Below are 26,033 nucleotides of genomic sequence, written 5' to 3' on the forward strand. Positions count from 1 at the left end.
GGTTTTAGCATTTGGTGTATTTATGTATACAAAGATACATTTTATACACATTTTCTTGGTACTTGCAGGAAACAAGTACCACAGCAAGCAACCATAACGTACAGTAGCTTAGAGCCCATATGTCAATCAACATGGCAGAGTCTTTATCTAACAAGAAGTCAAAAACTACGGACTGTGGACTGAGAAGTCAGCTGAGAAGCAAACAGAATGTACAAACTACGTATTTCACCCTTCTTTACCTTCAGTAGAGAAACTAATAACATCAACTGATGTTCGACGTTCATATGGGGAAACAGAGGTCTCAGCATTAAAGGATCACATAAGTGGTTTGTCTGCTGATGAACTGCTCCAGAAAAGTGTTTCCTACCACAAGACACGTTACAAGGATCTTACAAACAAAACACACATTGAACGAGCAAAAGACAGATATGTGAAGGGACAAGCAACTGGCAGTGTCAGTGACATAAAACAGAAGAGAAAAAGACGACCATCACAATCCATGTCTTCATGTACTTCCACCTCGCGACCCACATGTACCAGAAGTCGAACTTTTGACAAGGACAAGTGAGTAATTTGTCAAGAAGACAGAGCAGAAAACTTGCATGATGTCTCAACAGAAAACATGGGCGCTCAGCTCAAGGCAATCGGCCAACAGACAACAAATGGGAACTTGAAAGACAGGCTGAGCAATGTTGTTGCATCACCCGATCTTTTAACAGCAGTTGCAGAGGACATCAAGTATCACCTGCTGTGCTTAAGCCAGGCAAAACGAGACATAGAAAAGGGAAAAAGACAACTTCCAAAGGATCATATTTAGTTTGCACAGTTGTGTCTGATCTAGAGATGTTCAACATTGTGGAAACATAAATTAACAACTCAACTCAAAATCTGCACAACAGTAAAGGACATTAGCTCAAATCGTGCAGCCGAAGGAGAAAAACCTTCCATCAGCTTCTGGTTTGCTGGACTTACATATTCGTCGTGCACACGACATGCCCATGATCTGGAGGAAAGCTGATGAAAGTCACCCACATCTCCCAACACCTGCTGCATTTGGTTGGACATTTGACTCAGGTTCAAGTCACTTCTGTCCTGTGCAATGTTTGAATCCACCAGCTCCTGAGGCAGTACTGCACCTGATAAAGTGCGGATGCAAAAGTTGATGTGAAGGAATGTGCAGTTGTTGTAAAAACAATATCCCATGTACAGAAGCCTGCGGATGGTGGGTTTTCACTTGCAACAACAAAACAAGCCAACCAGGGATAAATGAGGAGTGTGGAGACGCTTGATGTCCATTGATAAAACTGCACCTGTTCACTATGTGACTTTTGCATATTCACCATAGAATAACTGAATAACTAATGTGGTTCCACTACAGTTATACAGGTTTGTTTATTGACTTGTTCATAAAATGTACACCGCGTGGTCAATGCATTACTTTAATTAAAAATGTATCTCGTCTAATCTATCTAATTTATTTCCAATATAATTGTGTGAACTACAGTATTGAAATAAGTAGAATTTAGTGTAAATTGTTGCCATTTTGGATGCCATCTTGAAGTTTTTTGGGTAAATAATATATTTAGCCTAAATTGAATTGATTTCCTTGGTTTCTTTGTGTCAGATAACCTATGTCTAGATATTTTGTTTGTAATTACATCATCTGTAGGAGCAAAGATTTTGGAATTATTGCTAAACGGTGGCCATTTTAGACGCCATCTTGGATTTCGGGCCATTCGAATGTGAAAAAAAATGGCACCCTAATTTATTTAAAGTTTAAAAGTTAATTGAGGTTTTGCTTTTACAAAAAAATAAAAAATACACAGAGTTACAAATGAGCCTACACTATATACTTTTAGAAGCTCTTTTAGCTGAAGAATTAATTAGTTATTCTACAAACAACGAAATCCCACTGAAAACAAACACTGTCCTGTTTCATTTTCCTGGTGAGGGAAAACCGTGCTTTATAAAGCAAAGATGACACATCAGACTCGGTGGCCGACTGCGTGGGTCTACTCTAAACTGGTGACTCAGACAGTGAGACGGGAAAGCACATAAGCATGTGAAAAATGGGTGACTAAACAAAGTGTGATTCACTGAATGTGTGGAGAGCGTCGCAGAGAAAAGCCCTGCCACAGGGCCTCATAAAAAAAGCCTGTCTGTTGTTCCAGATTACCAAGCACACGGTCATTTTTACTGCAGCACCAACACTCACAAGAGACTGACTGCCAAATGCTGAAGATGTGTAATAGCATTGCACTGAGTGCAGCAGCGGCAGTGACTAAGGGAATTGTTGACCTAGTAGAATCAGACACACTCGACAGTTTCGGAAACTTAGCGAGCTCAATCTCACATACTTTACGGAAGCCGATTAAAAACAATTTAAATATTATCATTAAAAATAATTTTAGGCAAAACGAGAATAAGATCAAAATTTCAAGAATAAAAATGAAATATAATGTTGATATTAAAGTTGAAAAGGCGAGATTAAAGTTGAAATTTTGAAAATAAACTCAAAATACAAAATCGGGATAAAAGTCAAAGGTTTGCTAATAGAGTCAAATCTATGGAAGCTGTCTAGGGCTAATTCACCATATACGACAACAGTCTCCATCAAAACTGGCCCGAATCCATTTCTGTACAGTTCCTCAATAGCCACAGATGGACTGAATGATCCATCTCTTTCAAATTTGACTGTTTTTTTCTTCTGAACAGATTACGTTTTTGGTAATATCTTTTCAAAGTCCTCAAAGAGATTACAAAGCTGTGTTTATCAGATAAAAGAGAAAGAATCTCTTTGTTATTAAACCCAACTTTGAAGTACAGTTCATTGTATTCATCGATACACAGCATTTTATAAACGGCAACGATCTGCTGTTTGTTGTCGTATGGTGAATTGGCCCTCATCAGCTTTATTAGCAAACCTTCAACTTTTATCACAATTCTTTATTTTGAGTTCATTTTCAAAAAATTATTTTCTCCATTATAAGTGGCCCTAATCCACTTCCGTACAGACTTAAAGATACATCTGCCCCATATTTTTCCCAGCACCCCATCTCATTCTCATTCCCCCCCTCCTTTGTCATGCCGCATGTCCTCTGCAGACTCTTTAACAAGCTTTGCACCAGTAAGCAGTAGACACAGCCTGGTGGTTATTTTTAGAATAAAAGCAAAACGTTTTTCTTTATCCTTGTAAAGATTCCTATTCCATCCCATTTCAATCCGTAATGGAGTTGAGCCTCTCTGTGGGGGTTCTAATGTTATGCTCTTTTCTTCCCAGACACATCACCCACAACCCCCCCACCCACACCCACACACACACACACACACACACACACACACACACACACACACACACACACACACACAAACCACCATCACACTCATCCTATCCAAACACTGACATCATCCGACAGACTGAACTCTTTCCTTTGCTTGTGGGGGCCGCTCTGCTCCGTCTGCCCAGCATTAAACGCGTAAGTCTGAACTCCTGACACAAATCAAACAACGGTAGGAGGAAAACCTGCTCTCAGAAAATGTACAGCTGCCACAGTAAAATAAGGTGGACACATCCCTGAGAACGGTTCCCCTTGAATGACCTTTTCCTCACTACGACATCAGATTAGTGACGACATTCACACATGAATAGACTCACACATACAAACACACAGGCGCACACAACCAAACACACGTGGTTATAAGGTGTTGAAAGAATAAATGACATAATTACATTTATGTCTAATGAGGCCAAGATTTCATCCACTGGTCCAGGAGAGGTGAGAGCTTACTTCCGCATTTTACAGAATTTAGCGCTTTTCCACACACACACACACACACACACACGCACGCACGCACGCACACACACACACACGCCTCCCCAACATGTAGGTCATCACATCTCCGGTCACAACTGGGAAAGTTAAAAGTGGGAGACACGGCCCTTTGAGTTTTACTGACCCCCCAATCCGGTGTTCAAGGTTCAGTACAGCTCCTTTTACTTCCTGAGAGAAAAGACTCTGCTTTGATTACGACACTCCTTTTTTTGTTTTTGTTTTTTTTTTTTCAGAAAGTAACGTACTAGGCAGCCAAGAAGGAAATCTTTCATATGAAGCCCATTCGAGAGCCATCATAGCTCAGAGTCTGCACGAGATTCAACAGAATAACTGCACAGAGCCACTCAACAGTAAAGTTTAATGACTGCTAGTTGAAGCAAGTGTTAGATCTAGAGCTAGTGGCTGATAAGTCCAAACAGTGGCTGTGTTTTAAATGTCATACTAACGTACTACTCATACTAAGTCTGACATCAAAATTAGTATGTAGTTAGATAGTATGAAAAGACTGAGTATGTGAGAAATACCCAGATGTATACTATATGGGAACTTTTTTAGGTACGCATGGTGGACAAACTAGTAGCCCTGGGCCAATAATCAATATATCAATTAACCGGATGGTAAATAAAAATTAACTCGGTAAGTTTACCGGCCTCTGTAAATTTTGTCATATGCATGCGTATTTGGCAGCCCCCCTGTCGGCTGCGACTGCAGAGGCGAGCGTTGACAACGAATATTAAACAGCAGATAACTCAGTCCGTTCTAATAATTTCTCAGTGAACCTGCAGAATAATTACTCTAAAATTGTTTACCACTGCCAGGCAATCTTAGATTTAGGTAAATAAAATCGTTATAGTCCGGTAGATGCGGCAACTCTAGACCTACTACGTAGCTTCGTAATGCTATGCCGGCTACACCCAGCGGCCTGTGGAGCAGCGGAGCCGCTTACTCACGGTGTCTGCCAGTGGAGGAGATGTAAGCGGTGTGATTGGAAGCAGAAGCAGGGGTCTATTTTATTGTTTTTATTTGTGATATTTATTAAAGTGCATATTTTTGCTAACAGAGTCCATTTCATTTTAATTGTTGTTTTTGTTTAAATTATTTAAACGTTCTTGACAATCCAATTACAATGGTAGAAAATACTAATGAGAAATGCAAGTTGATTGCATTTTAAAGGGTGTACTGGCATTATTATCACATGTTATCATTACATTAGTGGTTAATTTGGTCTAAAAAATGTCAACAATAAGATCGTTTAACGGCAATAATTTGTGGGACATCCCTTTTTCAAAATAAAAGGGGATGTAAAAAGGTCTCTTATTTTGAAGTTAACCGTAAGTTTTGCCAATTGCACAATGGCTAGTCATTTGCATTTGGCAATTATTACCTTATCATGAAAAATATTTTTCTTCTCAACATTCCAGCATTAAGAAGACAATTTTTGTGAGTAATAAATTATCTTGTGCATAGAGAGCGTTTATCTGTTTAAATGGGGGAGCTACTTGCTACCTCGTCTTTGCTGCCACTGACGGAAAATCTGATTCCTCAGCCTGTCTTTCTAGTTGCAAGATGTGCCCACATCAATGTGACAGTGAAGCATCACAAAGAGCCATTGGATTTTCACAAGGATAAAAGGAATTTGTTTTCCCTGCAGCATCAAAGAATGCAGGTCTGTGTGTATTTCTGTGGACAAAAGAGAAAGTCGTAGAGTGGAAGTTGGGAAGATAATATCTGGAATGCATTTTGCAGATAGAGGCAGTGCAGGGGATTCCCGAGCATCTCTTTGGTAAACATCTGTGTCTACAAGAAGATTTAGCTTGTTAGATGTGTTTAGGGCTCTTAGATTAAAGTATTTGAGAAAAAAGACATTTGTGATCCAGGTGATGATGCCAGTTATTGTGCAAAGAAATATGAATGGTCGGAGCTTCCTGATTCAGCAGGAAGACATTTTTTAGCAATTTTTTATTTAGCTGCAGAGTGTGTATTTATTTGTTTGTTTGTCTCTTAGCAGAATTACATTCAAAGTGCTTAACAGATTTTGACAAAATTTAAAAAAAGGATAGACCGTATGCCATGGAAGACTCCCTTAAAGGTCCTATATCCTGCAAATCAACTTTTTGGAGCTTTTAATCTTGTTACAATGTTAATTCCTTAGTCAAAAAACCCAAAAGTATTAATGGGATTCCTTCCCGCATCTCTGAGAAATCTTTCGGTGAGTGTTTTAAGCAGCTGACTGCTGCTGCTGCCGTTGGATGAACACACAGCACGGAGGCGGATTCAGAATCACATTAGCCGTAATGCTAGCAAGAGAAAATGGCTTTGGTGATCACTGATCTGCCTCACAGCGAGTCATGGAGGAGCCTCGCATCAAGTCAGTGTATAGACACGCCCACTCATGAATATGCATAAGCAGGCAGCAAACAGCCCTTTGGTCAGAAAGTCACTTTTTAGAGGCTAAAACTCTGGAAAACAGGCGAGTTTGGGAAAATAAACCTCAAATACTATGTTTTTGGGGTTCTTCGAACAAATGGAGATGGATATGGGACCTTTAAAATTTAGAGAGGATCCAGATAAATATACTGATTCTGGATCAATTTAAAAAATCTAAAAACCCCTATCTCTCACCAATAGCTTAATTTCAAAAACTCATATCTTCATTCTTAATTTATTGATCCTCATGAATTATATGTTGGGTTGGTTCCTTAATTTCCTCACCAAATTTCATTTGGATTGGATCCAAATTGTGTATTTCATTGTAATTTTTCTAAAAAATGGAAGTTCCCAAACATTTGGACCTACTGTATGGTTATTAATGGGGATAGAAATGTCTTCTCAGCCTTTAAAGTGTGAATAATCATGGTACCATGATCCAGATAATTGTCAATATCTGGCAAAGAGGAGATTTGGAGCAGGACAGAGGTTTGGCACTCTTTTCTACTCGTATAGCTTAAGAAATCTGAGAATAAGAGGCATTAGGTACAAAGGCAAGTTAAACAGCAACATTAACATCTTAGCCCAACAGTTTTAAAGACAGCAGAGCATGATGTGCACTCACTGACATAAGGTTAGCTTTTTGAAAGCTGCACTTCACACTGACAAGGCCGTTGTTAGTTCTCTTTGTGTGGGTCACTCCCATAAGCTGTTAATACATCCGCCTCCCGTGTGCAGCATCTGCAAGTGCTGTATTGGTGTGTAATACCCCTGGTGTTCACAGAGAGAAGCCTTGTTAGTTTGTCCCAGCTGAAAAAGCCCACACACTAAATCTGGAAGAAGGTGGATTAGATAGGATTAAACACGAGTGTAATCCTTTTAATAATCAACTTATACGTAGAATCTGTGGTCATTTCTAACCCTCAGTGGATTTGTAGCAGCTGATAGCGTCTCATGGAGCCTGTCAGTCTAATGTCGACATCAAGTGAAGAGTGAGACAGATTGTCAGATGCAGCCACACTCTTTGAGCTCCTCACTGCTTTAACCTTTCCCATGTGTGTGAGCGGTCACACATGGTTCACATAACAAACCCCTTTTCTTCTGCTTGGTAGTTTGAGGATACATGCAAACACGGAAATGAGATATACACTACTGTGGGGTGGTAGGAGAAGGGTCACCAAATCTCTACTACAGGGATCAATAGTAAGCAGCGCCACAAAGAACCCTAAAATGTCATTTAGAGAAATGTATAAAGGGAGGTACACACTCTTCTGCAGACGGATAGAGCTCACAGACATTTAGAGTAGAATAGAATCGAATCGAAGTACAAAAATTTGTACATGCCTAGTGTTGTGGTAGTCGAGACCGGTCTTGGTCTCGAGACCAAATTTTAAAGGTCTCGGTCTTGTCTCGGACTCGGTCTTGTCCCGGACTCAGGATTTTCCGTCAAGACCGTTCGAGACCAGCACTAATTCCTGCCATTTTAAAACTTTTTTATAATGTGATAATAACATGGAGAAGAACGGGATAAAACAATCCTTTATTCATTATTTAATCCACCCCGTATAATGACCACAACCTTCCTTAATGTGACTGAGTGACGTGTGTGGCTACGGTGTCAGTTTGGACAGGGGAGCGCAAGGGAGATATGAACTAATCACCGGTAAAAATCCCAGTAAAACTCCAGAAAACAATCACCAGTAATAAATATTATCTCCCTGGTAAAGACAGTAGCTCTAATAACTGGTAAAATGATAAACTGATGATATTACAGTCTGTGAAGGCTGGATAGGGGACGCACTTACTCTGCTACTGGGTCCTAGTGCCAGCCGAGCGGTGCAGCCTGTTCCGTTTACCGTGTTTACTGAGGTCCGTGTGTGTTTAATAAGTCCGTGTCCGTGTGAACGTCTGCATGTTTATGCCTCTGTCCATCCACTCTTTTCATTATTTCCATGTCTTTTAAGGCTTTATTACATAGTGTCGGCTGTAGTCCGGGCCGCCATCTTGGATCATGTCGTCACCAGCGCGTCATCGCCGCAGAGTTGCACGAGCCCAGAATGAGTCAAAAAACTCAAAGAGGTTTTATATTAGTCTATTTTCTTTTTAAAGTGGTGTTTTTTGTGGCGTCAGACTCTAATTACATTTATGTATATAATATGTTCCCCACAATATAAACAGGTTCACAATATAATTATTTTTTATAGTTTCTGTTTCCACTGTATCCAGAATAATAATAATATTTCTCAACAAGATTAATTTGTCACATGACTGTTCCAGGGTTTGAGTTTGTTTTATTTAGTTTCACATCTACCTGTAGCTCTATGTTTTTTACACTGATGACAACTTGTTTGTAGTTTTATTTTAGAAAGTTTCACTTTTACAGTTACAGTTGGAAACCTTTGTTAATTAAATATCCTAGTTACATTACAGCAACCAAATTAAACTATATCAACTAAGTGAATTAATAAAAATAACCTGTGTAAAGGCTTTTTCAAACTAAAAAATTATCTCGTGAACTCTGTGACCTGTTGACCTGCACAACTCAAAGAATCAGAATCAAGAATCATTATTTCTTGGCAGAAATGCTTTTAAACACTTGCTGTACATTCAGCTGACATAAAAATATTGTTTTCAAATATGTAGAATAATTGTGAATTTATCAGTAGCAGTAGTAGTTTTAATATTTTAGTTAATTTTTTGCAGGCACCTTTTTTGTCCGTCAAATGTATTTAAAATAAACTAAAATTAAAGAGAGAATGTTATTTAACTTTTGAACCTTGCCATATTTTTATTTATTTATACATTTTTTTAAATTGAAAAAAAAAATGTTTATGGTCTTTGTCTCGGTCTCGGTCTCGGCTTGTCTCGGTCTCGGCTCCCGAAAGTCTTGGTCTTGTCTTGGTCTCGGTGCATTCTGGTCTCAGGCAAGTCTTGGTCTCGGATAGAGTGATCTTGAACACAACACTACACATGCCCCTCCCAACAACATTCAAGTACACAAAGATTCAAGCCATACAGACACAACCATCATAAAAACAACATAAGGTACAGTAAAAGTCTGTCGGAATAAAAGGTTTATCAGTATAAAAGTTCATCCGTATAATCAGAATCAGAATCAGAAAGGTTTTTATTCACCAAGTATAGTTGAAAACAGCACAAGGAATTTAACTTGGCAGTTGGTGCAAAAAACATGCGCAGCAACACACCGAGGCAGCGATCTGCGGCGCCAAAGTGCATGTGTATAGAAAGTTCATCATTCATGCAATAACTTCTTATTTTTGTTTTAAAAAGTTTTTTTCATTAGTTTTTAATTAATTGCAGTGAAATATTCAACTATGTTGAGCAAATGGAGCTACTTTTAATGAGGTTTTTCTATTCACTGATTTCGAGCTATGCAATAAAACAAACACAAAAAAGGTTGTATGAAAAAATATATTCTGTGCAAATCAAGTCTGTATCTAGCTCGAAACGAGATACAAAAATAAAACATAAATTCCCGAAATGGAGTGGGATTAAGTAAAACTTATTTCAACCCACCCCAGTGTCAAAAAAGGACACTTGAGAAAAAAAATCATTAATTACACATATTCACATTAATATAAACACATTATCACAGGTAAAAAAAAAACTAAAAAAAAAACATACGAACTTTATATACAAAATAAATATAGTTGATGAATGTGTTTGATTTTCAGTTTTTGTTTTGTTTGTCTTTATGATACCTTCTTATGCTTCAATCTGTGACAAAGTAGCAAGTATTAGTAGTAGTAACTTTATATAAACAGGCCTGATTTAAGGGGCCTGGCAACAAAAAAAAAAAACAAAAAAAAAAACAACACAAATTGAAGAAAAAGTCAGTAAATATGTATACATTCCAAACAGTCTAACAGCTCTTGTCAATGACAATGTTTAACAGTAATTTATACTCAAGTTTGTCATTACTCCACCCCATCACTTCATCTGTCTGTAAACTACATAAAACCTCAAAAACACTCCAGGAGTTTATAAGGCAAACTGATGTGTTTTTTTCTCCTACAGAGCAAATGTTTACAGATTAGTAAGGGAACCTTTCTTTTTCCTGCCTTTTGTTGGAAAGAAAACAAGCCAACACAAGAGGGACGTTTCTAATTTGAAAAAAAAAATAAAAAATGGGGAAACAGGAAGAGGGAAAACTGGAAAGATTTTCTGTCAACGAGTGAAAAATAATTGTGTCAATCTGTGCAGGCGTGCTAGTGCATGCTAGTTTGTGCATGCTAGTGTGTGCATGCGTGTACAGGCTAGTGTGTGTGTGTGTGTGTGTGTGTGTGTGCATGGTAGTGTGTGTGTGCTACTGTGTGTGTGTCACTATGCTAGTGCTAGTATGTGTGCATGCTTGTGTGTGTGCGTGTACAGGCTAGTGTGTGTGTGTGTGTGTGTGTGCTAGAGTGTGCGTGCTACTGTGTGTGTGCCACTATGTGTGTGCTAGTATGTGTGCAAGATTGTGTGCTCGTGTGTGCATGCTTGTGTGTGCTCTACTTTTACTCAGTGGGTGGCAGCTGAAGACTATTTAAGTTGAAAAAAAGTTCAAAATTGAGCTTGAAAGCATGCGCACACACTTTAACATATACAAATGTGCATTTAGGTCATTATACTTTATCCATTTCTCAAAGGCCTGAACAAATCTGACTATAATCATCCTCTTTCTTCACTCCACATCATGATTTAAACTTAACCTGATCTCAGGATAACGTAAGAGTATTTTTGTTCCCTTTAAATGTTGTAATTCAGTTATAGGTACTCCCCTTGTGTCTGTGAAAACAGATTTATGTGTCCACAATTAAGGTAATAGGAGCAGACGCATGCACGCACGCACGCATGCACACACACACACACACACGCGTGCACGCACACACACACCCTCCCCCTTCCATAAAACAGACTCTGTGAATGTTTGGCTATGCCAGCTGTGTGAGTCTGAGGCTGGGTGTGGGGTGTATACAATTGTCTGTCAGACTGCATGCTGTGTATACACATAGTCATAAACAGAAACTGAAGCGGAAGCACTGATCACCTCGATGTGCTTGACCTTATGACCCTGAGGCAAAGCTGTTATCTTTGAGCTATGCTGCAAATACTATTTTGGTATGAGGGAACTCGGGGTAGTGCCCCACTAACTAAGGCTGAAACGCAGAGAACTCTGTGCGTGTGTGTGCGTCTATGCATGTGTGTGTGTGTGTGTGTGTGTGTGTATAAATCATCCAAAAGTCAGTTTGTGTGTCCACATATGCAACTGTATAAACACATGTGGCCGTGGCTTTGATGTCGACTGCAGTTGAACTACACTCTGGTGAACTTAGAGGGAAAAAATGCTTCAAAAATGGGAAACCTTTATTTACATTTACAATATAATAACAGCATTCTTGGTAGAGCAAATGGACTCGTTAGCCTGTCATGCCACAGAGTTGAGGCATGCATACCTTTTTTTTTTTTTTGAGAAAAACAGCATGCTCTCAATGGATGACATTTTCACGCTCTAACCTGTGAAGTCTACAGCTTTTCTACATCATTTGTCTACAAGCCATGAAGACAAAACAGTGGTTGAAACATTGAGCTTCCTGTCAGAAACCTCAACTGATAGCTGTGTTATCTCTAATCTCGGTGCTTTCACTCAGCATTTACGTCTCGGTGCGTTCATATGGAAATATACGCCCATCATCTGCTTGCACTTTATGTCATTCCAGCTTTCACTTCTGCAGAACCATGAAGCCATTGTGAGCTACTTAAGCAAACACTGAGGTGCCTGGGGAACAGTGAGGGATGAAGATCCAGCAAACATGCACGTTTGAACCGGATATATTCGGTGGGGCTGGGACTTATGGCTGTTTGAAGCAGGCACACTAGAGAGGAGCTGTCAAATATATGTGTGTTTGAAGGCCAAACAGTGTTGAAGGCAGAGAGCCTATGGGGAATCTGACAGTGGAGCCCAACAGTTGCTGAGTGAGGGCACAATGAGCACAGTCATCAAGGAAGTAATCCTCCCGACTTCCATATGAACACAGAGTTAATGCCATCAACACCCGTGAAGCCTTTTACAATGAATATTTTCATTCCAATCTCATTTGAAATATTTCATACAGTATAAACTTAGAGAAAGAAAAAAAAAAAAAAGAAGCACCCAAGTTAAGTCAGTGGTTCTCAAACGTTTTTGGGTCCTCCCCACTTTGAAAGAAGATTCATTTTCAAGCCCCACCTGTGCTCATTGCTCTCCAAATAATCCTGACAAATACATTTTCAAATGTATTGAACTAACAGAAAAAGTAACACCATATTTCATAATGAAACAAAAATCAAAAACTAAAGTAAACTAATCACCTACATGACAAACAAAGTTCAGTCATCAAAAATACAGGAAATAAAGAAACATTGTTTGCAATCTGTGGCAAAAAGCTTATGAAAACCAAAAAGGAAATTCATTTTTCAGTCATTTTACATCATTATTTCTGCACTTTAGTTCCATGTTTCATTTTGTTCCCAGTCCATATCTAATGCAGTCTAATAATTTAATGCTCTTTTAATTTCTGCTACATTTTTAGGCTTCTCATTACATTCTTTTGTTTGTTGCGCCCCACCTGTCATACCTATATTCCCCACTAGGGGAGCGCGCCACACACAGAAGCACTGCTCTAAGTATTGAAATCCACGACACAAAAGTAAACTTACTGAAATAAAAAGGTGTCAGCATTCAAAAATGTCATTTTAGGTCATTTATTTAGGCACAATGAGGCACAAGTGGAAACACTTGGATGGATTTGTTATCCTTTCGCAGGGTCAATGATAATGACACGCAAATCTGTGAAGCGTTTCCACTTTTTTTTCCGTTGTGCCTAAATAAATGACCTAAAAGGACATTTTTGAGTGCTAATGCCTCTTTATTTCCAAACTCTATAAACTCCACTGACACCTTTTTCAGTAAATACATTTTACACTGCTTGGCAACACAAAGGGCTATTCTGTCAATCACAAGTCAAGCCAACAATCGTATGTAAAAAATAAAATAGAGAAAAAGGTTAACGGTCAATCTCAATGGATTCAATGTCACAGAAGAATAAACTTAGCGAATAAATACAATTCTGAGTTAGATATGCTGGAAATTATACATTTTTATCAGATAGTTCCAAATAAAAGATGTAAAAGTTGAAATTGCTGCTCAAAAGTTTGTTTTGTTGTCCACTGTAAATGGTCATTTTATTGACATTGTCAGAAAATTTTCACACATTGCATTGTGGGATGTGGAGCCCAGCAGACGGATGCATAGAAGTATTTTTTACTTCACTCTTACCCTGATTTATTGTGTTTGCTGCCAGAAATTCTCATTTCTGGTGTTTTCAGTGACTAAGAGTTGTATCACAACAATGGCTGATGTTTTTTTTTTTTGCGATTTACAGAAAAAGATCTGAATATGGCCGACATTGAATGAGGAATGAGGTGATATCGCGGGGAATACTGCGGGAACAAACTAGAACAAAAATGGAGTCCAGCCAATCACTGTCCACTTTGTCTAGTGAAGAAACAAAAGAAGACACTGTAAGAATGAAGCATCCGTCTGTATACTCCACATCCCACAATGCAATACGCAACAATTTTCTAACTATCATCAGAGCGTGTTTAAAGTGGAGATAAATAAACTAACTTTTCAGCAGAAATTTTAACATTTTACAACTTTAAATAACCCTCCATTTATTGATCAATGAGGCCTTCACTTTGTCATGATCTGAAAAATTATCATTTCCAGCAGCTTCAAATGACTAGTAGTTCTTAAAGGAAAATATTTAATGCTTCCCAGAGTTGATCTGCCATCAGATACAATGTTATTTTATTTTTATGGAGCCAAGGTGTCAGGTTGAGCAGCTGACAGATAATTAGAGAGGAATGGAAACGTAAGCATCCTGCCACTCCTTGGACACCATGAAAAACTGTCACGTTTGCTGTTAATTCAGGGCATCATTTTTCATTTAAACTTAGCATCAAGTTTCCTCAAAGTTTAGCCATAAACAGTCACTGTACAAGTCTCACACAAATGACTGCATTGTTTCAGTAAATTAATGGAATAAGAAAGAAGCTGTAAACCGTAAAGGTGATACAAGGTGAAAATGGGAGTTTTTAAAAAACCTGGTATTTGGAAGGAAAAAGTGTAAACCCTTTGAACCTGTGCAAAATTATACGTCTGTCAAGGTTTTAAAACGAATGTGGTCATCTGTCCATGAAGGCTGCGGCGTAGATGACAGTCATCTGTAGTTTCAGACAAAAGCTTTGATGTGAAACCACAGTGCGCTCTTTCCCTCCCAGTCCTCGTGACTTTCTCTTTAAATAGAGCATGACATTACACCACACACAGGTCTACCAGCCCCAGCCCAAAACAAATGTGTCCAAACAATGCCACATCTGGAGCGAAACGCAGCGGAGAGGAAGGGAAGCGCACGGAATGTGGCAGGAAAAGAGGTTGAAAAAGTGAAAGGGGTCCTCGAGCTGTTTAATTCCAGGACCTGGGCCAAGATGTCTGGGGACGTGCGGGGGCTTCAATTTACGGGTGATTCCCTGCACTGCCCCGACACCACCTTATAAACATGTGACGTAATCGCTAAAGATTACAACACAGGCTGAAGGAGGATGAAGCCCGGCTGTGCATTGTTTATTTCTGTACACTTAGAGAAGTGCTTCTCAAACTTTTTTGGGGTATTCCCCACTTTGAACGAAGGTGAACTTTCAAGCCCTACCTGCACCCATTGCCCCCCAAAAGGCGTTTTGTTCAGTGTTAACTCATTCAGTGTCATTGACGTAATAATACGTCAATTATGTTTCTTCACGGAAGTTCCTAGGATACACTGTGACGGAGTTCTACTGTGAATATAAGGCTTCTCTGTTGATGTAGTGATCAACTGGTGCCCTGAAGGTGGCAGCAGCGCACCTTTGGATGAAAGATTAGCCACTGATGCTACCATTAGCTACGGAAGGAGAAGCAGGGATAAGGGAGATTATGGCGCTATGAAGTGATATTGTGAAGTATCCAGCGGCTCACAGATTAGATACAAAATACAGTAAGCAAAACATTCAACTGTGAGCCAGATAGCAAAATATTAGGTGACATGTAGGTGGTAGCAGCGCACCTTTGGATGAGAGATCACTCGTGATGGGCAGAGCTCAGAGGGAGAGGAAAGGAGTTTATGAGACAGAAAATGGCACTACGAGAGTTGATGCTGAAGTTCCCACCAGATCACAGCAATGCAAACTCGACCAGAGCATGTGTGGAACTAAGTGGACTATTGAGAGTGTGGTGATGGTGAGAGACACTCTGCATGTCCGTGAGAAGGAGGAAGTTACGTGTGTGGAAAATGACGGGGGAGAGACTTGAGGGACGGCCAAAATACAGTAAGCAAACCATTCAACTCTGACCTAGATAGCAAAATAATAATAATTTTGCCATCAAAAGCCTGGTCTCAGTGTTGTTTGTGTAGCTTTATAGAAGGAAACCAATGTTGAGGTGTCCCTAAAGCAAAAAAAAATTGCTTCAAAGTCACTAATAGGTTTTTTCAGAAAAAGCTGTTTTCTCAGCTTTTTGTCACAAAACTGGCGATTTGTGTGAAACTTGCCTCTATTCAACTGCAAAATACATAAGAACAAAACAAGCTAAAAACATAACATTTTTCTGATGAAAATAGAGACTTTAATCTTTCAGAATCTGGTGTAATAATTCAGATTGTCATAGTGCAAAATAATCTGTGGGTCAAAATTTTATTTATTTATTTATTTATTCAGTTTATTTCTGACATGGTTACATTCACTTTTTTTTTTTTTTTTTTTTACATTTTTTTTTTTTTTTTTGTACATGCCAAAAATGCTCAAAAACGGCTGGCATTGAGGGGGTAGAAATTCTGAAAATGGCTGGCACTTAATGAGTTAATGATATTTAATGTCAATGAAGAATGAAAATTGAAATTGTCCTCCTGTTTGTCACGCCCCACTTGTCATACCTCTATTTACCACTAGGGGATGTGCTACACACTTAGAGCAAAGCACATAAAACTGTACTCTGAAATACAAATATCTAAAACAAAAATCATGCAGCGCAGCTCTATGTTGCAGAGAGCGACTAAATTAACTTGATTTGATTTCTTGTGACTTTGTAGATGCGATACAAGATGATCTCCTAAGTAAGTTTGACTCAAGAAGCCTGTTATTGTTGTCAGTGTCAGAAGCAATCTCCAGGGTTTACATTCATGCAGCAGGAGGAGCCTCAGTGCTCAGCAAAAGTCCGCTCCATTCCTCTGCCTGTTGGACACATTCACTCAATATGTCAGCGGACACTTTTCATGCTATCTGCTCCGATAAAGATATTTGGACTCATCGTTACACCCCGAATCCCACATGCATAAGTGTCTGCATGCTGATTTGTGTGGGAACTCTGGGAGTGTGTTAGATTGGAGGTGAGACGTGAGGAATGGAGATGTACCGTCCCATGGAAAGTTTGCCTCATGTGTCCTGCTTGAAAATGAGGACACGGCGAGGGAGGAGCAGGAGAAAGACAGAGGAAAAAAGATGAAATGATAGAATAAAAATCTGCTTTCACACGAGAATAGTCTCGGACTCTGGCCAAGACTATCCTGGGTGGAGAACCGCTGATAGCTTTATCACCTTGATTTGGCTCGGTTTGCGATCACAAAGCACGTTTTGATCTGCTCCAAAGTAATAAGAAAAACTCAATCAGTTACAGAGCTGCTTGTTTTTAATGGATTATAAGATCTTACAGTGTTCCCATATGTCAGTACAGTACCTTTTGGGCTGCGGTGAGTGTGTGTGCGGTCCCCCTCTCGTCCCCACTGCGCTAATAATCTACCGGTAGCAATACATTCTATAAAATAATAATTTACGTCGAGTTTGCTTTGGGCTCGGGCCTACAATTTAAGTAAATGGGTAGGGCTCAAAACGGGTCAGGCTTTATGCCCGCGGGCCCAGGTTGGGCTGGATTTTTTGGGCTCGATCTAAACTCTAATGGCAGATCAGTTGGACAGTTTCTGTCCAAATCTGCCTATTTTTCATGAACTGATCAGAGCAAAGTTACAGGACCTAACGGAGCAGCCACATTAAAATAGGGTGAAAAAATTAGGTTTTAGTTGTTTAAAAAAAAAAATATATATATATATATATTTGTTTATTTAGTTTTCTACATTAACAAATGCATTATTATATACTACATTATTAAATGTTTGTGCAGCAGACAGAGAAGTCCATCTGCCTCCAATTTAATTTCCTCAAATGTCATTGTGTGCGTCTGTGCACTCACCTCTCCACATTGAACGAGCTAAACGCTCATTTAAATATTCCACCACTTCGGCATGCGCACTACTCATTGCTGCAATCTTAGTGATTTCCTCGCAGCAGGTGAGGAAACTGTATCACCAAAGGATTTAGGGACGCACCTGGTTTACCACCCTTTATCTCAGATCTTAGTGAATCCGCCCCACAGTGTTTGAAAACTGTACCATTCCAATGAGTTAGTTCAATATTGAAAAAGTTTTGCCTCAAGAAAGAGAAGAAAACAGGAAAGGAGGCCAATTAATAAAGGTGCCAACAACTCTCCAAATACAGTAGAAGTACACTGACAGCTTATTAAATATTTTTGCAACACGTTTTTACAAGTGCGTGTCTGGCTACTGTAATTAAATTGTTCTGGCTGAGGATTACATATAGTCAATGAAAAAAGCAAAAGACAGAGTTGAAAATGCCAACGCAATCATCACAGAAGTTACCTGGAAATATGCACAAAAATAAATGCAATTATGCTGCAAAATGGCAGGAGAATGGATGGCGAACCGTTTAATCCCTGTGATTTTTGTCAGCACTGTGCAGAGAGGAAAAGATGCATGGCGACAGGAGATGTAAAGCAGGTCAGAAAAGAAGCAGGCGCCCAGCGCACACCTGGCACGTGTTGTGACTGTGAAGGAAACAGAGAATCAGGAGAAAAGCCACACAAGTGCAGGAGAAAATGTAAAGCACTCCACACAGAGATTCCTTGGTCCATGGAACTTATCCAAGGATCTTCAAGGATTGATATATAGAAGAGAAAGAAAGGTTGATTGCTTATCCTGATGTGGTAAGAAGGCTTTGGAGCTCATCCCAAAGTCTCAGGTGAGAGGTATAATCACTCAACATTACAGTCGATTCATATGAGTCACTTTAATCAATTTGCATGTTTTATGAATGTGGCAAATGTAAGTGTAAACATCCACCAATGCTCCAAATCTCCTCTGCCAGATATTGGAGGGTTTCTGGATCATTGATGCTGATCGTGATACCATGATCAATCATACTTTAAATGAAATGTGCAATCCAAATCCAATCTGGATGAAACTCAGTGAGGTCATTGAGTCCTCCTCAGAAGCATCTACTGATCGCTTTGATGTGTCTTTATGAGGGGATGAGGGAACATTTTTACCCTCCCAAACCTGGGATCTATTCTCCGGAGAGCATTGGGGGGGGGGGGGGGGGGGGGGCGTGGCCAGGGGGCGTGGCCAGCAAGTTGGCCATGCCCAGAAAGAACTCACAAGGACATATCAAAGTGATTGTCAAACAGTTGTCAGTCAAAACATGTCAGGAGATCAAAGTACATTTCAAAGTAATTTTCCTGTAAAAAAGTTGTCTGAATAAATGAAACCTTAACATATTTTTTTTTTTTAAAAAAGAAGAAAAAATCAACTTGCTGGAATTAGTAATCCAAAATCAGTACATTAATCCAGATCCGCTCCCAAATGTACTTCCAGGTTTTAAGGTCATTCGTTGGTTAATCTTTGTGAGATTCTGATAAAAATGGGCTAAAGTGCAATAGCTTTCAGTCAGAAAGGTTAAAGGTCATCACCTTATCAGTCATCATGGGAATTAAAGGATGATTGAAAGCCTCAGTATTGCGCAACACAAGTGATGGTTGACTGTAACTGCTGAGCTAATATTATACCCTCAACGCAAGACAATCATGTCAATAACCAGATGTGTGAAGGAGAGCGACTCCTTTACTGGGAACATGTGCAATCATCAAAATCTGTATCTTTACTGAGAGTTTACAGTGTTTACAAAGTATTTTAGGACTATACTTTCACAGTGTTAATCTTTGCAACATCCTCGTTTCAGTGCTGTGACGGCGGGGTGCGTCCCTTTTAGAGTTATACATTAACAGCAGTGGGAGATGGCGGTGGGGTCAGAGGTCACAGCGCTCTGACAAACAGATGAACCACCCAGTGAGGAAGTAAACAAGAGATGCTTTCCCTGGCAGCGCATCGAGTCCATAGCAACAGAAACTGCTGGCAAACATGTGGGTAACAAATGTGCTACTAAACCAGGGGTGTCAAACTCATTTTAGTTCAGGGGCCAAATACGGAGCTCAAGTGGGCCACAGATTTAAGGTGGGAAACATTAATGTGCCCCAGTTTGCACTTCCACCTATAAATGATATATAAGGGCAGAGACAATATTCAAGTAGTAAATATTTTTTATAGAAATTTGGTAGGAAATTGTAAAATTTCAGTAAAAAGTGCAAGTTCTATCCAAAATTTGACAAAATATGACTCTGATCGTGTGATATGGGCACAGAAAAAATGTGAGCACCTGCAAATATTAGTGTGGTTTCACCAAATTTGTGATTTTAGAGTGGTTGAGAAATCTAAAACTGAATTAATTGGTATTATTGTTTTCTTTGTTGTTTTTACTTCCTTCAGGGGGGTCAAATTGGGTCATGATCTATAGGGACACATTTGGCCCATGGGCCTAGAGTTTGGCACATGTGCCAATAAACCAGTGGCCCGGTCCCAGTACTCACTGAGCGTGTGAACGCAGACTCAGTGCAGAGGATGGAGGAGACGGTGACGGAGGATGGAGGAGACGGTGACGGAGGCTGGAGATAAATAAAACTAAAATAGTGAAGTGATGCAATGATGTAAGGAAGGAGGGGAAAAAATTCCTCCAGGGGTTTCCTGCTTACATTGCAACTAACACAGCTGCGAGCTGAGCTTCCGTAGAGGTAAACGTTACGAGGAATCCCTGTTGGGAAAATCATGGGAGAGATGTTGCAGTTTAGCAAGACTGCAATCAGGCAACTTTTACAATTGTTGCTCATTGGGTCTTAATGACTCACAATGGCCTCCTTCTACCTTCTCTATCCCAAGGGTTCTCAACCTTGGGGTCGCAAGACACTGGGAGGTGGTCGCCAGATGCCTTCAAGAAACAAAGAATATAACAACTTTAACAATTTTAGCCAATTGTTGCTTATTTTTACACTGTTTCTACAGCAACACCAAACTTGCCAAATTTTAACCTATTTTCATCCTTTTATTAACTATTGCTCCTTTTATTTACTATTGCTCCTTTTAATGCATTTTTGCTACATTACTCCCATTTTTGCCACTTCTCCATTAAATTTCAATACCTTCTCTGCACATTTTTCTACTTTCAAGACGTTTTCGGCACTTATAAACCCTTTCCACCACTTTTCCACCTAATGTTGCATATGTTGACCCAATATTGTCACTTTTAACCTCTTTTCACCATGTTCCATGCTTATTTTTTTGCCAAATTAACCACATTCATAATTTGTAATGTCCATTACTTGCCAACAAGCATTTACATCTTTAAGATGATTGTATACTATCGCCCAAATAATAATAAACTTCCTGGATGACAGTGGATATTATTCAGACAAATAAATAAATTCATTGAATAATGGACCATCATTTTGCTGACTTTATGGATGGGCCCCAAACACCTTCAGGTACAGTGGGGGTCCTCGATCTCTGGAACCTTTATTTTGGGGGTCGTGGACCTTAAAAGGTTGAGAACCACTGCTCTATCCCACTGAAATCCCATTTTTTATGAACCATCCTGACTGGAAGACCAGATGAGGCCTTAGTGGAAGTACACACACACACACGCACACACACACACACACACACACACACACACACACACACACACACACACACACACACACACACACACACAGCTGTCCACTAGCTGTTTCTAAGCTTTCTTTGTTTGCCAGCCAACTGTACACACCGACCACATTTTTTAAACAGTATTTCAATAGATTTTTCTGCTTTTGCTTTGGGCCTGTTTCTATGATGGTGTTTTTGTATTTTTCTCCCTCTTTCTCTCTCCCCCTCACCAGCTCTGGAAAGTACATTCACACAGTTGAAACAGTGACACAAGGACCGTCTCCTTCTATGCAGACCATACTTGTGTTTTTTCAATTAAGCCCAGCTCCTGATACTATTCATTTGGGAAACCATAATTTTCATGGCCCTGCAGAAAGCTAATGGAAAGTTGGTTTGCTGCTAGAAATATTGGAAAGACCTGCTCTCTGGTAGCTCTAAAGACTGAAGGATATAAAGCGCAAAACAGTAGGAATCCTTCCTAAGACCATACGGGAGGTGTTGATGGGAGGTATAGGCCGCACCAAAAGAATCAAAGAGCAATATACACATGGGCTGAATGAGATCAGCAAAGGAGGTGAGTGAAGGAATACAGATAGATTTCCAAAGGGTTGAGGGATGAAAGTGAGTGGAATTGCAAAGCCGGATTTGTTTTGTCCAGTATGGGAGGAGGACAGATCCATGGAAATCACTTCAAAGCCTGGTGTTACTGGGCTGCAGATGAGCGAAGTCTGCCTCCTGTTCTCTTTTATTTACACTGACGAGCCCAAGCAGCCTGTTGCATCCATCTGCCTTTAACAGCAATCAGAAGTGCACAATCCACACACACGTGTCTACTTACACACACATGACACCAGCCTGCAACCTATTTAGACTCAATACCTGGATATAACATTGTAACCAGTCCAAAACAAAACTTAATCTTGAATCCCCTTTATTGAAGTTTTAACTCAGCTTTTCAGAATTTCTAAAGTTAGCTTCTTTCTGCTAGCATCCAAAACAAAATCTGTCACATTGACAAACTCCAAAATGCAGTAAAGTTCTGCTTCTGCAGGGACACATATTCACCAATCACTGCACACACACACACGCTGTATGTTGACACACATCCACTTATATACATCTCAAAAGTGGGTGTGTCCCGAAAAGGACAGCCCCCTTTTAGGAGCCCATCACCAAGAAATCAACATTTCAAAGACAACACACAAATAAGAAACAAGTCACAATTCTTACCTCAAGAGCAACGCTGAGTAGTTGACACAAGGGAATGCCTCATGGTTGTACGTCTCTAGTTTTTTTTCCAGTCTCTCTCTTATGTGATTAGAGGGGGTGGGTGAGGATGGGGGGGGGGAGTCGGGGGCCGAGGGACGCAGACAGAGGCCAGCGGAGCAGCACTCGGTCCACTTTACAGGCAGAGACGAGTGAGGAGGTAAGCAGACCCCGGGCCCGTCCGCTCCCTCTCTGCCTTCTGAGGATGAAAAGAGAAGACTTCATTACCAGCTGGAGACCACGCCTCCACTCCTCCACTCTTCCTCCTCCCCGGGCCTTCTCTCCTCCCCACTTCCCTTTCCCTACGCTAGCCAGTAGCATGCAGGTCTGTCTCAGCCAAGAGAGGGGGAGCAGACTGCCAAAGAAAACCTCCCATCCCACTGCCTGCCAGTGCTGTAGAGCTCAGAGTGAGAGGGACGCGGACCATGATGTACAGCACGGAGTTCACATTCTCACACTCTCCTTCATCTCTGTGCTAGATTAAACCTTCAGTTCAGTTTTGCTGCACTTGTCTTCTACCCGGGCCCTGAATAAGAAGCAGTCTTAACTTTGTCGACTAAAACTTTTAAGTGACAATAACGAGACCACGACTAATTACAAAAAATACACGTGAATGATAACTACATCAAAATACAACTAATAAAAACTAACCTATAATTTTGTTGCATACAATGAAATTTAATCCGAACTCATTTGATCATTGTGGTCATACTCATTGATCACATCAAATCTGTGTGTGTGTGCTGTACATTTTAGTTGAGAATATCTGTAACGGTGCATTCACACCAAATGCGACCTCAGTGACTATAGTTGATTAGATCGCCCGTGATGAGTCGTAACATAGTCGCGCTTTTCGCTCGCTTCATTGCTTCTTCTACCCTGCCAATATTTTCACATAAAACAGGGCTGATCCTACCACGATTGTAGCACTGTACTTGTTGCTCAAAATCCAGAAACGCCAAATTGCGGCCCCCATAAGAAGGAGCACAGGTGTCGTACGAGATGAAGTAGCTGCATACAGCCACAATGACATGTTTCTCCAGTGATGTGACGACCAGGGGAGTGACGTAGAGAAACTCATTACTGATTGGATGTCGCGACACAGCGTCACTCAAAGTTGCTTGAAAAGTTAAAAAAATTCTAATTTAAGTGAATTCCAATGACTCAGATCACGCAATTAGGTCACTGGTATTGCATGAGTTGCGTAGCTTGAAGGGAGGTTGCTTGACATTGCGTCATTTACGTTGATTTTGAATGTAATCTAGTTGCCAGAGTTATTGAAGTCGCTTTTGGTGTGGGTGGTCAGGAGAACCAGCAACATCGCGAAACGGGGTATTAAAACCATAGACTGTAAAAAGAATGGACGTGACAAGGTCCTCCAAAAGTGAAGCTTTTTTTTATAGCTCCCCCTGCTGACTGGCTGCAGTAAAGGTCATAAACCCCGCCTCCTCAATGATAACAGATTGGATGTGAGTAAAACTGTAAAGTTAAAATATTTTTTTTCCAAACCTAAACTCTGCTGTGATCATTAGTTATTAACACCCTACATTGTCAAGTGTTCATTTTTCTGTGAAGTTGGTTTTAAATAAGTTCTTTGAGGTTGAAATACGGGTTTTGACGTTATATATTACGATGATTGATATTTGGCAGTACGCTAAATAGGCGGGGCGTCTTACCAGAGCTCCTCCCGCAAGACCTTACTGCACAGACTCGGCTCCAAATTACATCAAATTTGCAAGATGGCTGCACCCCTAACTGTTGTATTTTGGCTTCTAGACCGTTGAGTGGGAACTATGGAGGACATCACATCCATTCTTTTTACAGTCTATGATTAAAACCACCAAAAGGACAACAACTTGTTGCTGCTCCATTGTTGGAGCAGCAACAAGTGGATGGAGGATGAAGACCTGAGGGAACGAGAGGGAGTCAATATGAAGGAGGTCAGACAGGTGGCGGGGGGTGGGGCTTTGGGGAAGTTGTGGATGGCCTTGAAAGAACACAGGAGGATTTTGAAGTTGATTCTAAATTTGATGGGGAACAATTGGAGCTGCTGGAAGACAGAGGAGATGTGGTCAGAGGTTCCGGTGATGATACGGGCTGCAGAGTTTTGGACCAGTTGGAGTTTATGGAGGGTTTTGTGAGGGACACCGGAAAGGAGTGAATTACAAAAATCAATCTGGGAAGTGACAAGGCTGTGAACCAGGATGGCAGTGGAGGTGCTTACCTCATGCAACTGCAAAAGAATTTGCACTTTTGAACGCAAACTGAGCCAAACCAAAGTAAAGAAATTATCAGCTGTCCTCCGCCTATTCCGACCGAGTCCAGGACTAAACCAGTGAGAACTAAAAACAACTCTAGCTGAAATAGCCCTGATGACCACATTTTGACTAAAACCAAGTAGCATTTTAGTCAAAAGACTCACTAAAACTAACTCAAAATTTGCTGTCAAAATTAACACTGAATAGAAGTGTATTCTGCGAAAGATGTGGCATTACAAATGGTCTCGTGCCTCTTTCCTAGTTAGTTAAACTAGTACAGTGCCCGTCGGAAGTATGCATTCATGTGGGAGCATAAGGGGTATAATTGCGTATTTTTGTATCTTTCTGTTGTGTTTTTGTGCATTTTTTGTATAATTATTGTTTTTGTTACTCATTTTTATATTTTTTTGTTTGATGCGTTTTTCTGTAATGTATGTTTTTGGAGTCATTATGTGTATTTTTGTATCTTTCTGTTGTCTTTTTGTGCATTTTTTGTATAATCATTGTTTTTTGTTGCCATTGCAGTGTGATTCTGGAATCATTTTGTGTATTTTTGTATCTTTTTAGTGTAGTTTTGTGCATTTCTGTTGTTATTTTTGTATAAATATTTAGTTTTATGTATTTTGAGTCATTTTCATGTTTGTTGTTGTTTGGTGTATTTTTCTGTAATGTATGTTTTTTGGAGTAATTTTGTGTGTTTTTTAAGCCTTTTTGTATATTTTTATGCATTTCTGTTGTCATTTTGTGTACTTTTTGTATAAATATTTAGTTTTTAGTTTTATTTTACTCATTTAGTATATTTTTATTATAAATACTGTGTGTGTGTGTGTGTGTGTGTGCCAGCCATCTCCTCCGTGCGTTATCAATCACACACGCGTGCATGCTTCTTGCACATAATCCATCGCAGGTTGTTAAGAGAGACACGGTAACTATGGTACGCCAGTTAAGTCAATCAGAACACCAAAAACCTTGGTGTTCTGATTGACTCAGATCTGACATTCAGCAGTCAGATCAAATCTATCACAAAAACTGCTTCTACCACCTAAAGAACATCTCCAGAGGGAAAGGTTTAATGACTCAGAAAGATCAGGAGAAACTGGTCCATGCTTTTATCTCCAGCAGACTGGACTATTGTAATGGTCTTCTGACAGGAATCCCCCAAAAGAGCATCAAACAGCTACAGCTGGTTCAGAACGCTGCAGCTCAGGTCTTAACCAGAACAAAGAGGTCAGAACACATTACTCCAGTTTTAAAGTCTTTACACTGGTTCCCAGTCAGCCTCAGAATAGACTTTA

At 39.9% G+C, this 26,033-nt stretch overlaps 1 protein-coding gene across 5 annotated transcripts in view; it reads right to left on the minus strand.

The window, feature by feature from the left end:
• znf469 (zinc finger protein 469) overlaps positions 1-26,033 on the minus strand; it is a 335,089-nt gene that overhangs the window by 37,570 nt on the left and 271,486 nt on the right. For 4 of the 5 annotated variants that reach the window (XM_028451156.1, XM_028451157.1, XM_028451158.1 and 1 more), the window contains one exon: positions 22,445-22,679. The gene's annotated coding sequence lies outside the window, so the exon portion shown is untranslated. Of the gene's footprint in view, positions 1-972; positions 1,026-22,444; positions 22,680-26,033 lie in introns of those variants that run through there. The other variant, XM_028451160.1, reaches the window with a different exon arrangement.

Source organism: Gouania willdenowi, chromosome 6, assembly GCF_900634775.1.
Source record: "Gouania willdenowi chromosome 6, fGouWil2.1, whole genome shotgun sequence".
NCBI classification, from domain to species: Eukaryota; Metazoa; Chordata; class Actinopteri; order Blenniiformes; family Gobiesocidae; genus Gouania; species Gouania willdenowi.